Genomic DNA, 19,420 nt, shown 5'->3' on the forward strand with positions numbered 1-19,420 from the left:
TATTAAGGCCACACAAATGCCTGGCAAGGCCTCAGATATAAACGTGCACAACAGAGAAGCATAAAAGAAAGCTCAAGGTAAAACACAAAATGAACAACTAGACCACACTGCTTGGACAAGTTTATTTTTACCTGACTAAAAGCTCGTTCTACTTAAATAAGCAGACAAAACAAACGACCTACAGCCTGGTAACCTACATATAGCTTGAACACTGGTGAAAACAAGCAGAGGCAAAAGCAAAATATATCACTCCTCTGCCTTAACAGGGCCTACCTAATGCTCTAATCCCTCTCCTTCCCCTCTCTCTCTTTTTAAAAATTATTTTTAATTTTTTTTTATTTTTCTCTCCCCACCTCTTTTGAATGTGTATCCCAGGCTTTTATTTAAAAAAGATTTTGAGCTTAAATATATTCAGCTGCAACCAGTTACTTCCCAGCTGGGATACTGCCAAGCCTAGATACTGATTTAACTCATTAGGTACCTACTCACAGTCTGGTAAAGAAAAGTCATTCTTCCAGGAGAAGGACTGTGTTGCTGAGAGCTGCTAAACCCGTGTGTATCTTTTCATAAGTGGTATGGGAATAAAGCTGTTTTCTCACCCCTCGGCTTGCTGTTGTGCTGGTCTGTGGTGCTATGGGATGAATACAGCCTCTGCAGTCTGTGGATTATGGCAAGGTAAGTTAATTGTGCATTTGCAATACCTTAAAACTCAGAACCCATTTCTGGGGTGAAATCAGTCCCTTTGGAAATGTTGTGGGATTGTTGTCACCTTTGCAGTAATGGAAGATGGGATGGACTTTGGAATTCCTATGTGAACCTTTGAAAACTCAAGTTGTAGAGGGAACATTTAAAGCACTTACTATGCTGTGTTCTTTTTTGATGTCTGGTTGATACTCTTTTTTTTTTGTCCTTTTCATTTCCTTTTTCTTTCTGTCCTCTTCCCTCCACTGCAGCCTGAGGGGCCTGTATCATGTTTTCAGGAGAGGCTGTCTCTCCTGCTGTGTGGAATCATGTTCTATCTTAAATAGGAGATATTCATGAAAGGAAACACCCAGAGGTTACTGAGAAGCTTCACCACAACCTCAGATGCAGCTTCTTTGGTATTAGAATTAGCACAATGGCTAAGAAAAATATGCTAAGTAACTGTGTAATTGAATGTCCTAGATTTTCCACCAGATTAACAGCTGAGGTGTGACAAGGAATACACGTATTCCCAGAGATGGTGAAGTCAGTATCTGTAAAAAGCTTCTTCTAGACTTTGTTGTCTCAGAATAGCAACATTTCACTAGAATACACTTCAAAAAAAAGAAAAAATAAGAGGTTTTTTTCTTGTCTTACAAACAAATACTTAACACTTGGTTGAGAAGATCAAGCACAGGAGAAAGTTCCACGTCACCCCTTGTGGGACACAACCCACTGTTAGCTTCACTGTAGCTGTGAAGCTAACAGAAAAGACACTGAGCAGGGATGTTCATAATTAGAAGCCTGAGAAAGTACAGCCGGAGCTAATAAACCAACCTGCAACATGTGGATGTGTTTAATATTAATAGCCTCTGTGAGTCCGCAGATGCACCAGTGGATGATGCTGGAACAAAGCACTTCCCATACCCTTAGTTAGGGTAAAGCTTTGGGAACCTGCATCAAAAGAGTCTGTTAAGAGTGTATTGCTCAGAAGTAGTACAAAACATTGTTACTCTGTTTTTGTGCACATGCTGTTTTCTTTGCCTTTGTGGTTGTCACTTTTTTTTTTTTTTCCCTGTAGGTCCACACCCCTTTTGTTCTTTCTTGCTGCCCTTGGGGACGGCAGCCAGCCAGGACTTGGGCAGAGGACACCCACAGCAGGGACTAGGACTGATTTGTGCTGTCCAGTAACCTCCTGGTCTGGACAACCACAAGCTCTCCCACACCTGAAATAGATCTTGGGCCCTTCTGTTAAAGTTAAACTCCATAGAAAGACTAGCACAAAGTTTGTTTCATTAACAATTGCATGTAAAAACTATATGTTAGTTGGGTTGTTTTGTTTTACCTGACTGAGGTATCTTCCAGTTGATTCATGCTATGATTTAGCTATTCATTCTATGCTATGCTATTCATTCATGCTATGAGGCACTTAGAAGCCTTACTTTAGGATTTAATCTATTCTCTTTTTCAGTCTGGCCTCTTAAAGTTTAATAGTGGAGGAAAAATCATTGTTTAACATATCCGCAAACTGTCAGGACTTACCAGTCAGAGAAATACTTGCCCTGTCTCCGGTGTTCTAGCTCTTGAACTGGATTCAGTGTCAGATGAGTTAGTGGCTACGTACCAACCTGAGGTCTCCTAAGAAGGAATTCTCTCATCTGTTGTCTTTACTTTGCTTTTTCCTTTATTTTCTTGTTTGTTTGGGGTTTTTTTTGCCAAATTTTCGTGATAGAAGCTGTAAAATACAGGCTTCAATGATATCTATGCAAAATTCCAATCCTAACAGTACTTCAGATCATTTTATTTGGTGGGGGTAGGAGGGGAAGAATTGTCAGTTACTTTTCCTTGATGATCGATTTACAAATTTTTCATGAGCAACAAGAAAATATTCATTTGAAATAAAATCTGTTTTACATAGAAAAGACGCAATCTTCTGAATTAAAAGTTTAATTCAGCATTTCTTAACTGCCCCCACATGATCTTCTTACCTTTAGAGCTATCGGAACATAAAGGTTATTTTTATGATGAAAATCTTCTAAATCTGGTAAAAAAAAAAATGCACAGTAATGACAGGACTGTTGAAATAAATAGAGGTCAGCAAAACCAGGAAATACTTAGACTCATGATTCATTTTTGTAATGAAGCTGTTTATTCTTACTATGAAGGACAATACATTTGTACAACACAGATTTTCAGACAACATTGTTAATATATATGTTTTTATTGAGTCAGCTTTGACAAAGGGACTTTCATTGCAATCTTATCTGCTTTCAATACTCATCTCTTGATATCAACTGGCTGATGCAAATAAATCTTTTATCTAACACTGATATTTGGGTAAAGCTCTGCAAGAAGCAGCTTCAGCAGATGGAGCTAGTGTGCTTCCAATCTCTGACAGCTATGCTTAACGTGGAAAAAGATAAGCACAAAAGTATACAGCACTGTGGTTAGGGATATGTCAGGGTCAGTGGTGAAGATTTTCTTTTGGCTTAGTGGAAAAGTAGCAAACATAAGTGGGTATTAACTATCCTTTATCAAGCACTAGTGGTTAAGAGGAGTGCAGCTGTGTGATTCAGATACCGGTGATGTACCATAACATGGAAAAAAACCTGAGAAGCATATTAAATATCGCAGTTTTTATGATATCTTGCCATTTTGCACTGTTACTCTCACACAGTAATACATTGTGTTCATAAAGTGTCATTAAATATTAAAGTATTCAGAAAACATGTGGCTAATTGTTTGGGTCTTATGGGACATGTTGGTTATATTGGGCTACAGTAAGCAAGGAGATGCCTCTGTGGAGCTCCAGCCACTTAATTCAAGCCTGCACTGACCTGAAGAAAGTACTTCAATTGTGTTCTGTGGCAAGGGCCTTGCACAGCCATTGACATTTACTCAGATTTTTAAAGTAGGGAGATGCTAGAAGTAGCCCTCTTCACAGCAGAGTAGTCATAAGATGCCTGCCAATTAGTAAAAATTAAGCCTGTTATTCTCCACTTTTTAAACCACGAATTTCCACTCTGAAGTCCAGGTTTCCTAGCTCCAGAGGTGCCTCCAACCTCCCCAACAGTCAGGGTACAGATTGCAGTGAGAGCTCATCAACAGTTCACATTAATACCAAGGTTTTCTCCTTTTTACCTCTAAGCTAATTTAAAGCGTCCTTTCCTGCAGAGGGTGTTCCTGCAACAGTAGCGCTTACAGCAAGAAGGCCCATAGCTGTCCAAAGGTCAAAAGTTTGGGTGAAAAGGGTATGTTATTGGACATAATGCTCTGGACCTGTTTTGAAGTATGTAGATCTCTATGGCTGTACCTGCCACTGCTTCCTGTGCAGAAGGCCATGAGCCACACTGAGGTGAGTATGTGGGGGAGACAAAGAGACCTTGTACCTACGCCAGCAGACCTGTCCTTACAATGGCAATCACCCTGGGTTCAGTTCTCAAGTTCAGTAGTTATCATTCTATATACTAACAAACGCAGAAGGTGGGAGTTTCTCACAAAACCCTGCTTCAATACAGTGCTGGAGGCTAACAGCAGGTAGAAAATGCTCGGAGCTGTCAGCCAATTTTTGGGGTTGTCCTACCTTGAGCAGACCACCTAAATGACTTGGGATTCGATGTGCATATCCATATATGCAGGCAGGGAAGAGGTAGGAAGGCAAGAAAACAGAACAGTTCAGGCAACTTTCCAGTCTGCACAAAACTTCAGGATTTTCTGTTTGTGACGTTAACTTTCTAATAGCGAAACATGTAGATGCTGGTGGCAGCAAATGGCTGCGCTCTGTCCTCATGGGGGGCAAGGGTTCACCCTGTTCGCACTCCTGACAACTTTATTTCAGTGTGCTGAGAAGAGGAGAGTTATGTGCTATTTCAGAACTTTATATGCAGTATTGGTGCTATCGGGTTGTACCTTCTCTGCAGTTCTTCAGGTCTTACATTGTGATTTAGTGTAGCGCATTATACGAGCAGTGTGTGAAAGTTTCAAAGCCATCGTTGGTCATTGTTACAGCAGCATAACATTGACAAGCAACTGATGGAAAGAAAGGTTTTATTGCTGGACTGTTCTCTCCTTCTTGCCCATTTTAGGTCTCCAGCTTCCGTACTTTAGTGACTCCATACGCTACTGAATTCTTGAACAGAGTTTCAGCGGGTATAAAGTAAGGCATTATTTTGTTATCTGCATGTCTGATACTGAAAGGACAATTTGACTTAACTGTAAATTGCCTATTGCAACAACAAACTAAGCTATGGTTTTGCACACTGTCCTGGTTCTGCCTGGGATAGAGTTAATTTTCTTCCTAGTAGCTGGTATAGTGCTGTGTTTTGGATTTAACAGAGAATAATGTGATAGCGCACTGATGTTTTAGTTGTTGCTAAGCAGTGTTTATAGTAAGTCAAGGACTTTTCAGCTTCCCATGCTCTGCCAGCGAGGAGGTGCACAAGAGCCTGGGAGGGAGCGTAGCCAGGACAGCTGACCCAAACTGGCCAAAGGGCTATTCCATACCATATGGCGTCATGCTCAGTATAGAAACTGGGGGGAGTTGGCTGGGGAGCAATGGTAGCTGCTTGGGGACCAGTTGGGTGTTGGTTGGCGGGTGGTGAGTGGTTGCATCACTTGTTTTGTTCCTCTCTCTTTTTTGTTGTTTCCTTTCCATGACAATTTATTATTATTATTTTATTTCAGTTATTAAACTGTTCTCATCTCAACCCATGAGTTTTCTTACTTCTGCTCTTCAGATTCTCTTCCCCCATCCCACCGGGGAGGGGAGGGTGAGCAAGCCGCTGTGTGGTGCTTAGTTGTCAACTGAGGTTAAACCACGACACACACCCATATATAAAATTGATGTTCTGGTTTTGAATTCACATTGTTTTGATTCCGAGATCTAATTTGAATTTAGTTGACTTTAAAAGATTCTCTTGTGCAAATTGTCATCTATTTTTAGTATTTCAAGCCTTTGTTCCATAATTTTGTCAGATCTTGCCGAAGCTGAACCCTTACTGGGTTCTATCCTGCTCTTAGATACCAGGACTGTAGTGTAAAAACATAGGCAAAGGAATTCAGCATCTATCAGAATCTGCTCTGGGTTTTCATATGGCTAATATTGGTTACATAGAGCATACATCCATCACTAATTATACTTGGAATGTAATTTCCTCTAAAGGAGTGAACACTGCAAAGTGTTGCTTAATTTTCCTTGTTACAATGAGTCAGCTGAATAATGACAATAAATCCCAACTGGAAACCCAGATATTTGGGGGTTGTTCCATGCCTCTGACAATTTCTGTATGACTAGTATTCATATCACTTGTGGTCCCAGTCTCTAAAACAGTACTTGTGATCATCTGTTTTTGTAAATTCCTTGAAATCAATGGATGAAAAGTGTTGTATGAAAGTTGGGTTTCATGTTGCAGCATTGTCTACAAAAGAATATGTCCACAGTTTCCTTTTCTACCATGAATGACTTGTCTATGTGGAAAGCTGGAGCACAATAAATTACAGTGTGAATTTACAGTGTGTGATTTACTCTGCACTGGCTCCAGGTGAGGGCCTTCTCAACATAACTATCCATCTCACCTAGCTGCAGGTGTCCCTAGGCTTCTGTACTGCCGATGGAGAGTCTCCTGCAAAGGGAGATTCAGACCATGTAAGTTAGACGTGAGCTGTGATCCCCACTCCAAACTTCTCTCTCTCTCCCCACAGTGACTATAAAGAGAGTCTAGGGAGATTAGCTTCCACTTCAAGTGATATGATACCTTTTCCTCTCACCTGCTCTGCCTCTTACCACTGCCTGTGAGACAGATTCTTCCACATTTAGTTTGGAGTTAGTTGTACATGCTCTAAGCAGTATACTCATGGGGCCCAGACTGCCTCCACAACCAGCAGAAAAGAAGATAAGTTTATTTAGAAATGGATTCAGAGTGGGAGACAGACATAGGTATAGAAAAGATGCCTCTGCTTCTCTCTCTCTCATTCCCTGTTAGAAGTGGTAGCAGACTATCCTCCCAAGCATAAAGTTAACCTTTGTGATGAGCAGATAAGGAGGTGGCACGAAGTATCTCATAATTCACACCCTCCCTAATTCACAGCACTCACTAACTTCTTCATGTTGCCAAGTCAAAGTGATATATAGCTTAATAACAAAAGTGCTGTCTGTATAGAAACTCCCAGAAAGTGAATCAGGGTCCCAGGGGCAAAAAGTCCAAATTCACTCCTGGGAGTTGCTAGTACTCCAGGTATCACCAGTGGAACACGTAAATAAGCAACATACGGTATTATTTTCCCAGTGGTAATACTTAATGAAACTAAAAGTACATTCAGTTCTTTACTACTGTGAAACTAGGTACTGTGCATTTACAACTGATATGACTATTGCAATAAAATATCATCATCTTGCTGATGCCACAGTTTTAAACCCATCTGATCCACCAAAACTGCATTATGCAGTAAAATAACTTTAAAGGGGTTATATGAAAAAGGGGTCATAGAACACGGCCAACAACAGCACATGAGAGGCAGAGCTGTGCAAGGACTAGTGTAGGAATTGCAGACTTTGCTAATAAATGCTTTCTGTCAGGTTCTTGGCAGGAAACGGATAGAAAAGCTGTAAATCTTTTGCAAAGACAAGTAGAGATGCTGTCTTTCTGAACACCAGATAAGGTCTCACTACCTGCAGAAGAGATCCGAGTTCTGGGCTGGCAAAGAAATCCCACCCTCTTGACAGTGTTGGTAAAGCACTCATCAAGGACTGGAGTACTGAAAGAGGTACATGAAGGGAAAGAGCTTCTGTATTGCATCAGCTATGGTTAAAGAACACATCAATTAATGATTATTGAATAAAATTTAGAACATCATGCAATAACATTTTCCTTTGAATTATCCCTGCACACAAGTTCATGAACAATCACAGTGATGAATGAGATCTTAAATAGTTCTGTAAAATAACAGGAAAGAGATTCACAGTAACTGGAGGAGTCTTTCTAAAAGCAGGATGTTGGAGGGAAAAAAAAAACAGAGGGAGCAAGAGATTTAGTTGTTGAAATCATTTTGGTTCTTCCTTAATAAGGAACCTACTCTTAACTTCTTTAGGTGCTCTAATAGTTGTGAATGCCAAAGATTGATTGTTACAATGTGAAAGGATCCTTTTCTGTCCTGTGTATTCTGGGATCTGGCATAGTAGGATTTTGGTGTTAATTAGCTTTGTTAATATAAACAATTATTAATAATGGAGCTGGGGCATCAGTCTGTAGCGAGATAAATGCCCTCAGCCAAATAAAATGTGAATTTTATGGATTGTTTCTTTTGCAGTTAGCTGAAAACTTTTCTGCAGTAATTTTTAAACCTTTTCTCCCCTTGTGTGGATGCTTTCTTTTTTTTTTTCCTTTGCATACACTTGATTTCTTATCATTCTCCCCTTATCTTCACTGATGTGAAAACAAGCAGGAGAAATGCTTTTTAACTTTTTCCTTTTGTACCTAACACAGCAACTATGTGTGGAACAGATGGAAAGTGTCCTATGCAATATACTTCATCTGGATGACTATTCATGGGGTGTATGTCTTGTTTAAAACTCAGGAGTTTTGTAGATGTCATAGGAGTTTGAGGCGTTTTTTCGCTTTTTTTCTGGGATTAATTTTCGGTTGCATACTATTTTGTCTGGAGATTTATTTGGATTAACACACATACACACACACACTTTTTTCTTAGGTCAAGGTTTACCAAAATGCAGCTCACAAGACATTTGTGACCCATTAAGCCTTTGTACGTGGTTCACAAATGACTTTTTTCCCTTTTGTCCACCCTTAATGGAACTAAATCATAGAATCACAGAAAGCTTCGGGTTGGAAAGGACCTCTGGAGTTCATCTGGTCCAACACCCTCGCTCAAGCAGGGTCACCTAGGGTGCCTAGGACTGTGTCCAGATGACTTTTGAATGTCTGCAAGGATGGAAACTCCACAACCACCCTGGGCAACCTGTGCCAGTGTTCAGTCCCCCTCGCAGTGAAAAAGTGTTTCCTGATGTTCAGAGGTAACCTCCTGTATTTTGGTTTGTGCCCCTTGTCTCATGTCCTGTCAAAAGGCACCACTGAAAAGAGCTTGGCTCTATCCTCTTGGCACCCTCCCTTCAGGTATTTATATGCATTGGTAAGATCCTCCTTGCACCTTTGCTAAGCTGAACAGTGATATTTTGAGGTATGTGTTTGAAAGCAGGGCAATGTGCATGCCGTTAATAAGCCAGAGCCAAGGAAGTGGTTTTGACTGTTACACTATGATCACACGTGCTGTTTAGCTGTTAACATGGTTTGTGACTTTCTTATGGGTTACTAGGCCCTGCAGACAATGCCTGGGCAAGGTTTCAGACACCATGCACCAAGGACTGTTCCCAAAAGGCAGGATGGATGACACTACACCAGGTTTGGCTCCCTCCCCTCTCTGCAGTCCCCCAGGGCTGTGTCAGGAGGCTTTGTACCCTCAGACATCCCTCATGCTCTGCTCTAGGGCTATTGCACGTACCTTCAGTCTCATATTGTGAAAATGCCTCTTTAGTTGTAGGGACCTATGTAATGTATAGAAATTCAACATCCCTCCCCCTCTGGACAGTTTTACAGGACAGGAATGGAGTCTTATAGGACTGCTCAGGCAGGTAGGGAGTGTAGAAAATAAAAAGCCTCTGATGTAGAAATTCAGGGCCATCCTTGCTGCCTTACATTTCGGGAAGTCAACCTTACAAAAATGTCATGCTGGATAGAGGGCATCAGCAATAATGTTGAAAAGCGTGTTCAACAGGAGAAAAGAAGTCACGTTAAACTTCCCACAGTGCAGAAGAGTGTACTGATGACAGGAATGCGGTTTTCCTCTGCGGAGTGACAGAAAAAGTCTCAGAGGCCCTTGTTGCTCTTTAGAGTCTCAAAGACGCCGTTGATTAAAAAAATAACTATTCTGAGTGTCACACTGTTGATGAAAACAACACATGGAAAGCTCATGTCTCACTTGTGTCACAACAGATGGTGCCTCCTTTATGATGTGGAGAGAAAGGGGTGTTGCAGCACTTACGAACAAAAAAAGTTGTAGAGTCTGGAGATGAAGACACTGTTTTATTCATTAGCAAACTCCTATTGCAGACCTCCTTAAAATGGAGCATGCCATAAACATTGATGTTAAATATATGAAAGTCTCCATACCCAAAAGTCTAGTTCTCTGTGGACAACCATGAGGCTGAATTTAGAGATGATGTGTATTCACAGCCATTCAGTGGTGATTAGCGGTGCAGACCTAAAGCACATTTGGGTTGGTTTGTTTTGTTTTGTGGGAGGACATAGATGTGTTTCTGCTCAAGAGGAATAAGGCTAACAATATCTGTGAGGTGCTGGCTGGGACTGCACGAGCTGTTTCAGCTTTTCTCATATCTCAGTGAAGCGAATCAAGAGCTGTGCAGTGGCAGAAATTCCCATCTGACCTAGATGACTCTATGAAATCTTTGAAGGGAAATCTCAAAGAATTGCAGAAACATCAGAAGCATAGTGACACTGCCAGGTTGCAGCAAAGGAGGAACTGGTGGAGAAAAAGTTTTTTCCTTCAGGATGTGAGAACTAGCCGCAGTCTTTATCCAAGTCTTCAGAGATCCCAGAGCTCTTCCAGGAGCAGTTCCGGGATCTACAGGCAAGCATTTGTTCTTTTCTCCTGTGACCCAAGAAGTGCTCCAGAAGATGTGCAGGTACATCTCTTTGACCCGAAGTGGACTGTGAAAACAAAGATAACATAATATGAATGATGTGTGGCTGTTTTCTACAAAACCTTGAATTATGAGCCTTCCTAGCGATTGCTGGCACTCCTACAAGATTATGCTTTCTCTTCAAAGCATACCCAGATGTGAGCAAATATTCTTAAATGCAAGTATTAATAAATCTACTTTGTGATCATGGCAGACCAATGACCACTTTAGATCAGTCCTTTTCATTACATCAAGTTTTAAACTCATGTCACCACTAATAATCAGCAATAAAAATCTGCTGTATAAGTCCCCATCAACCATAAATTGAATAATGACACCAAATTCCCCTTATAGAAACTCTGTGTATGTACCATACTACATCTATGAAACTTTGAAACTTTCTGAAGTCTTGTATTGCAGGTGGGATATTTTTCTATGACTGAGAGCCTGATACCCATTCTATAAATCTCTTCTGAATAAATATGAGGGAGGAACACCTGAAATAGATGCTTCCAGGGTAACAGTCAGATTTTACATATGACCAATGATTCTGGATCATTCCTCTTTTTTGAGTGTCCCAGACAATCAGATCCATTTTTTTTTTCTTAACAGAGAGTGAGCAATCATCAGGAATTCACCTCATCTTCCCCTGGAACCTATTTCTCACAGCAGTGATTCTACAATCGATTAGCTTCTCTAAGGACAAAGTAATGTATATCAAAATAGGAAAAAACCTGTCAGAATTTCCCTAACAACATCCTGGAGGTAAGCCCTGTGATTTTTAGCACACAGAGTTACTGGGTGTCTAGAAAGACTCTATAGCTTATATTAAGGGCAAAAATTAATGACTGCTACAAAGGACACTGCTTTTAGACATAAATGAATGCAGCTGGTCATACAAAAGCTATAGTACATGTTATTCAGTACTACTGGCACTTTAATGATTAATTATCTCCATGTACAAGCAGAAAAATTGTACCAATAACTTCTTGTTTCATAATAGGATCTGATATTGATTAACTGAATAATCTCTGAATTTATTAGATTGTAATAGAAAACTTTATTTCAGTCCTCTTCCCACTTTGATTACTAATGCTGATATGGAGCGCAGGACTTTCTGAAATCACTTATTTCAAATCTGGAGAGTTGTCTACAGAGCATTTTTTCCCAGTTCTCTGCCAGTGTCTCTCCTCCATCTGCATGTGGAGGAGAGGCCTTTGCTTGAGTCAGGTCTTGAGAAAAATTTTCACTTTATTTTTCTGAGATACTACATTAAGGAAGAAACTTGTCCTTTCTCTTCCACCATTCAATGCTGCTCTTTGTTTATGTGTTATTTCCCTCTTCTTCTATCAATGGGGACAAACAGTTTTCTGGCTAGCTTCTTATCTGGAGTTCAAGGAGCTTTGTAGCTTGCCTGCTGCAGTTTCAGTTATATCAGGATATATCCTGATATAATCAGCATATATCCACCTTTCTTTCACCTTTTGAAAACTGCTGGCTTCACAGTTTATTTCCTTTAGCTGGCAGAGCTGTTGTGGTGGACTGCTGTCCATGTCTTCTGCTGTTGTTTTGTTGTTGTGATTGTTTTCGGTTTAACAGTACAGTCTGGGGGCAGGGGTTGTATGGTATCTCTTTGCCTTTCTAAAAATGTCTTTCCACCTTGCTGTTTCATTTTGCTTTACAGTTAGGTAAGATATAAACCAGACAGATAGCTCTGAATTTTGCAGTTTCTGCAAACTTCATGTTCCTTAATAGTGAAGAAAATCCACTGCCTGTAAACGCGGTCTCTGGAAGGCTGTGCCAGGCAAGCTGGAGGGTGCAGGTCAGGGAGAGCAGGTACCATTTTATGTCTAAGACATCTTTTTGCCAGTCATCCCAATAGTCATGACCAAACACAAGTTTTTCCTTATATACACAGAGAAAAATGTGCGTGTGTATGTATGTAGATATTATATTTGCATACCATGTATATACATATGTGCACATATATGGTATATATACATATACATAGTTCACTCAGGTATTTTACCCACTGAATCAAGACTAGATCCCTTTGTCAGTTTGATAGATAGACAGCTAGATGGTTTTGGGTTAAGGATTCGAGAACCTCGCGACTTACGTTTATTCTGTAAAGAGCATAAGGAGGCTTGGTTGTGCCTCCATCCTGGAAAATACTAAAAGCAGCAACAACTCTAAGTCAGATATATCCAGCAGTCCTTCATGAAAATAAATTAACAATGGAACAAGTCCAAGTTGTGATGTTAGTTTTGGCTCTAGGAAATGGCTTTACAGTAGTTTGTAACAAATATATATATCTCTCTGAAGAGTGAGTCCTCAGAACGTATTTCTTTAGGTATTATGAGCCTAAAGGGTTGCTTTGAAAGATGGTTTATTTTTTATTTTCAGTTTGGTTTTTTTTTTTTTTTCTTTCAGAAATGGTACCTCTTCTTTCTTGTCTTGTCATCCTAAAATAATTATGTTTTTTGAAGCCTGACTTTTTCTCAAAAGTGGGAAGAGCAAGCAGTTAGCACTTAAAACTGCACTTAAACCTGTTGTTTTGTGCGAATGTGGCTGTAGGGCCAAGAGCATCTTTGGACTGAAGAGACAACTAATTAAAGTTCACAGCAAGTTCCAGCTCCCCTGCCTTAGAGTTACGTACCTTTTACAGTAAACAGTGTATTTGCTAAATACAACCTGTTACTGCTTTACTGGAGTTTGTGACATGCTGAAGCAAAAGCTGGAGGGTAAGTGGAATGAAATAGCACCTGTTTGGTCCTTGGATATCATGAGTTTACATACTTTTGGGGAGTAACAGGGAATAATGTCCCTGCAGGATTTTGCCTGAGTACCTGTTGTGCTGGCAAATCAAAGGAGCTGAGCTCCAGGTTTCTCAGGGCTACTCCTGTTTCACACAGTCCTTGTTGGGAACTTTGCAACTGCCTTATTTGTTTTGGCTTTGGTCCAAACAAACCTTGAGAGACAGTGGAATAAAGTCAGAGATCCACCTGAGCAAAGGGGTGATTCATAATCTAACGTCAAATATTCACATCTCTCACTGAATCAAGTGTTTCATAAGGAGAAGGTGAGCTGTCCTACTTGCACATTTACTCTTTCTGAAGCAAACACAAAAATCCAGTAATTAAAAGGGGGGGGGGGGGACGGGGACGGGGACGGAGGGGACCCAAACTAAACAAAAACCCCAAAAAAAGATACCTAGAAAAATCAAGTTTAAATATATTGAGCAGTTGCAGTGTTTTTCATAAGTCTCTATAAAATAACAGGATGCTGTCTCTGTGGGGCCAGGTTAATGGAGCTAGCGTGGGGACAAACTAGTGCCACTTTGCTCCGCCCAATTGTGTGACCCAGGGAGATTGTACCGGCAGCACGTTTTGCCCAAGGACAGATGCAGAGGAAAGAGCAGGGCTGGTTGCCTTGGAACCTCTTTGCCACATCTCAAGAGAGTCCTCTAAGACGCAGCAAATCTTCCCTCTCAGAGTCTGGTAAGAGTATCCCTCTCCAAGGCCAGAGATGGTAATGCTCAACATTAACGAGTAAAACTTTCAACACAGTCAATGCAAAGATGTTATTTGATCTGTCATGCTTCTCGCAAAACGATGCAGATCTGAAAGACTTAAAAGGGCTTTATTTTGTATTTATTTAATAAATATTCACAAAAAAGAAACATTGTTATTAACTTATGATATTCTATATATCCATTTTTTCAGACCTCTAATTTACAGCTTCAACCACCTTGACCCTACTTAATTTTCTATAGTTGCAGAAACAAACAAACAAGGTAGCTAAAACAAACCAACACACAGCTTTAAAGTAAAAGCTCTAAAATACTTTAAAATTAATCTTTTTTTTCTTTTTTTATATTGAGTCACATGACAAATGCTTGTTTGATAATTGCTACTTTTTAGCTCTCAGATTTCTCTTTTAAATCTCATTAAGCATTATCAGATCCTTGAAAGATTCAGTATCTCACTTCTCACTCTTTTCTGTGATTAAGATTACCAGCTCCTTCACAATTCAAAACCGAGTCCTTTTCTTTCACAATAATTAATACCCGACTAAATTTTTTCTCTCATCTGTTTTCTTTGCTAATCTCAAAACAGGTATTTTGGCATTTACATAATCTCTATATAGACACTCGTAGCGAGACCTTTAAGAGTCTGTATAGAGACATTCAAATGCTTTGAAAATTAAGGTAGGAGGAATCTGAAGAATATTAATTGCATTTGAATATTTGGAGTTGAAACTCTTAAGAGGTGATGTAAACAGACAGATCTCTCTCTGGCCGAAACCAGGACAGGGCTAGCTTCAGTTGCAGCATGGTGATGAGGTGCTCTCCCCTGTTACATGCCATGGTCTGTGAGGTGCTCAGGTCACAGGCTCCTTAAACCCTATCATTTTCCTGTGGAAAATCCAGACCTTCACTGCCTGTTATCCTAGTTCAGATCTCAATAATAATGGCATCAGTAACCCCTCTACAATGACTGGTGTCACCTACTAACTCCCACCCCATTCTCTTCCAGGATTTTGAATCTCAAGCATTCAGAAGTCATAAACCAGGCTAATAATATATCAGAGTAACTAAAAAAAAAAAAAAGAAAAAAAAAGAGAAGGTTTAAAATACTAAGTTTGGGAGCACTCTTTATTGCCTTTTAGTGCTGATGTATTTAGGATTCATGTTTTATCCCCAGAATGAAGAAGCAGCTTTTTTTCATATTTAATGTAAACTGAGATTACAAGTAATACCATGATCCTGATATCTGGGAGGAGTACCTACAGTGAGACTCACTGAAGAGCTGGGTATATTGGAGTTAATGTGATAGGAGTAAAGCAGAAGAAATGGTTATGCAGGTTCCTGAATATATTTTTGTTGGAAGGGGCTGCTGTTATTTTGGTTCTTGCTTTAAATGTGGTAGAAAGGTTGGAATAAAGTAGCAGGGTAAAAGCAGGTAATAGAAATAAATTAAGTTATTTAATGTTTTATACATCTGCATTAGAGATTCCTGTAGTGCTTATTACTATAATGCCTAAGTGTTCCCTAAGTAATTTAGATCTGCTCTGTGGAGGCGTTAATGCACTTCAGTTGAATCATCTGCTCTTCTTCTTTTCCCAGTAGAGAGCCAATGCCCAGGATCCCTCCTCTCTTCATTTTTCTTCCTTGCTAGGTCTTCCTCATGCTGTTTGTAGTAGGAAAGCTTTCTTGGAGAATATAGTTTTGCATGCATTCTGATGGTGGTCAGATATTTCTGAAAGCTGATCACGTTACTACCCTTTCTACCTCTGAATGTGTTCTCTTTCTGGCCTTCACGTGCTTCATCCTTTGTGAACTGCCTAGTTGCAGCATAGCCAGGCATGGCCAGAGATGCATTCACTTGGGGTCCCAAGTGACTTCTAAGAGTAGAATTTACATTCTTGAAAAAGTAACAAAAACACCCTGGAACTGAGAGAAATGGAACACAAGCGTCATGTGTTTTCAGTCACAACACTGCTAAGGAGGCTGCACTCGGCAGCCAGCAGAAGCCCCTCAAATCTCTGGAGCAGTGACTTTCTGTAAAACTGTATGGAATAATGCAAGAAAAGGCTGATGCTGCCAGACCTACCTCAACCAGTTATTTCATTTGCTTTAATACAAACAGCGTGTATGGGGTACAAGGACTTTGCATCAGATTTGTGCTATTTTAGTACCTAGAAAGACTGCAATAGGAGGCTCAGCGCCTAATTGCCATTGAAGTGCAATACTTTCGAAAATCTCATGAGGCATCTGCCTACCTCTCCTAATCTCTAATTATTTCTGTGTATCCCCTTATTAAAAGGCTATGCTTTCTGAGTAGTGCATTTTTCTGCTCATTCCAATATGGCCGTCTTTAGTCCAGTCTGTCAACGTAACCATCCAAGAATGACATTTCCTGTAGTTAGTACTGTTCCTAAATAGTAATAGTATTTGCAGAGCATTGCTTGGAAGACAGTTGCATATGCACTTCTTTCTTCAGTATTTTTACATACTTGTTAAAATGATAAATATTACTTGGTTCTACCTGTATTGCACTGTATCTGTCTATAGTACTCTCACTAGAACCCACTTTTTCAATAAGGCATATGAAAAACCTCCAATGGGTATGTGATAATATATATTTTCCCATTTACAAGATAATGGGAAGATAGCAAAACGTAGATGTGTGATTGCACTCCTTTCCTTCTGCCTTTTATGTCAACTTTCTTCTTAAGTCAAAAGTTCTCAACCTTTGACAAACTGAGACCTTAAATTGAAACCATACAAGCTGTAATCCATATTCCTCTCAGCCATAATGAAACTTGAAGGGGTTTATAGCTTTTTGAAATTTGCTTTTGGTTTGCTGAGATATGACCCTATGACTGAGACCACTTGCTTTCAATTAGGAGCAACTCTGAGCAAGGGATGCATGTATACATGTATTCATAGAGCTTCTAATGCCATGGATGCTCATCTCTGGACAGCAGAGATATTTATCTTTGGAAAATATGTTCATGCAAAGAATACACAATAACAGTTGTTATCTGCTAGAGTTTCTTCCTACACAGTCTTCCTTTCCATTTTTCTATGTTCAACAGCATTGTATTTGGGAGGGGTATTTTTATTCTTATTGAATCTAACAGAAATGCTGAAGCCAAAGGCAGTGATGGGCTTTTGTGAGCTGTTAAACTGTTATTCTGACTTTATCCTTAGGTCATTTATTCTTGATACTTCTGTCTTCTCTTCAAGATGTGCAATGTGAGACTCATTTAATGAAAAGCATTAACTGGAAGATTCTTAAAAACAATTGTTTAGGGGATGGTATAAGAATGTGGCTTGCCTGGAAGGACTTTAATACAGCTCAGGACAATTTCAGAAGAGAGGTAAGTGTAATTTCTAGACCTGACAGACATCATCAGCTTCATCTCTCTAGGTTTTGTTTTAAGGAGCCTAATTATTGACAAATCTACAAGGAGGACATGCCTGTAATATCCTGAACATATTCTGCTACTGATCTGGGATAAAACACCTGAAAATTCAGGATGACATTTGGTGCTCTGAATGACATGGGTTCCAGTCTAATCCTGCCACCAGACCTGAAATCTGGGATCTTTAACTCAATCCAGAGCTGTGAGTATTTTAGTGTTTTTTAGTTCAGAAGCTGGTAGTGGAAGATGAAACAGTGGAAAACAGCCCTGTTTGAATAGGATCCATGCAGCTCCAGTAGTTACCTTCATGAGCTCTTCTGAAATCTGATTTTCTCCTCTGCAAACAATATACGAGAATACGAGATATCTTTCAAAAGTTGCCTTATAGTAAGATTCTGTATTTCGAGGATGTTTGCTGTCTGATATTTGTACCAGAAAACTTTGTATATGGAAAGCAGAAAACACCACTGGAGTTGCTGAAGAATAAAACTTGTCAGCAGTATTTAGTTTTTGCAAGAAGACACTAGAGGTAAACTATGGGAATTTGTTGCTGTGCTAAGCAACACAGTAAGTCTGAGTAGCTCAATTTCAGTCCACTAGAGGTCTGTGAAATCATTTCCCATGAATGTTTTTAATCTTGTTTTGAAGCAACCTTGCTGAGACTGATACAGTTAAAATAAAATAAACTTTTGATCCAGTTCCTATTGTTCTCAGACAAAAGACCGCAGCCATACAAAGGTCTACTTAATAGACATAGCATTGTAGCATGGCTGACTAGAAAACAGTCCTAGCTGATTCTTTATTCTTGGATCAGCACAGGGAATTGCTCTAACTACTAATACTTTAAGTAAAAAAAAAATTGGCCTTCCTTACAAATGGTCATTTTTTTCTAATAGGAAGAGAGTACCATGTGGTGCGGAGAGTTCATTAGCATGAAATACCCACCCCGTCGTGGTTCTTCATAGTGCTAAATTTACTTAAGTTGAAAAGGAGCTGAGATCGATAGTCTCACATGGCTAATGAGGCCTTCCAGAGCACTGGAAGGACACAGGTGGTTATCTATTAGCATCTATCTCAGACTGTTTGACTTGCTTTCAAATCGCTTGTTAAGCCTGAAAGCTTAAGGTTCCAAATATATTGGGGTAATAGTTTTATTATTTTTATTTTTGTGCTATACTAACTCATTTCCTTTAATTTCTGTCCTAATTACAGTTAGATTAGACCATATTTTATCCTTAATTTTATGCTGCATGTGTAGTTAGTTCAACACAGCACATAAAAACAGCTGAAATAATGTTCTAAAAGGCGTTAGTAAATTTGTGATTTTCATAATAAAACCAGTGCCTGGTGTTAGCATTCAAGAGTAGGAGCACAACATTACAAATCATAAGATAATTGTGGCTATTCAGAAAGATTCAGGTAGGCTCCATACATCCTAATCTTTAATCCCAGTTGCTGCAGTTCAAAGAGAGTGATTGTTGAGAGCATAAGCTGTAGTAAAAATGATGGTATTCAAAATTGCCTGAATTAATTTGAATATATTATTTTCATCTCTGCTCAGGATTCAATATTTCACTTGGTTTCAGTTAAATTCTTTGTATTTGGTTCATACTCAGTATGTGGTTCATTTGTGCATCACTAAAGAGTGCTACTGCACAATGATTTTTATGTGCCTTGAAATATAATTAATGTAAAGCTGAATATAATTGATAAATGGAGGCTACTTATCAGTATTTAGCATATAGGGAAATATGAAAGGGAATAATGTAATTTGTCTGAAGCAATTAGTTGTCTAAATTAGAGATAAAGGATTAAGGATGAGATGTTTAAAGAACCAAACAGAATAAATATGTTGAATGTTCAAAAGTACAAACATGACACTTTCAAGTTGGTAGCGCCTTGTAAAATGATGGATGTCTTTGTACTTTCTATGGACAAACACAGAGTGCACAGTATTAAACGATGCCTGGGTGTGATATACATAATCACCTTGGAAAGCAGTGGATAGGAAAGGCTGCAATGCACGAGTCTTGAAACATGCTCATTGTGGCATGTTTCCACTAAAATGAGCGGGGACCACTGGCATAATAAAGTGAT

This window comes from Ciconia boyciana, chromosome 5 (genome assembly GCF_034638445.1).
Source record: "Ciconia boyciana chromosome 5, ASM3463844v1, whole genome shotgun sequence".
In the NCBI taxonomy this organism is placed as follows: Eukaryota; Metazoa; Chordata; class Aves; order Ciconiiformes; family Ciconiidae; genus Ciconia; species Ciconia boyciana.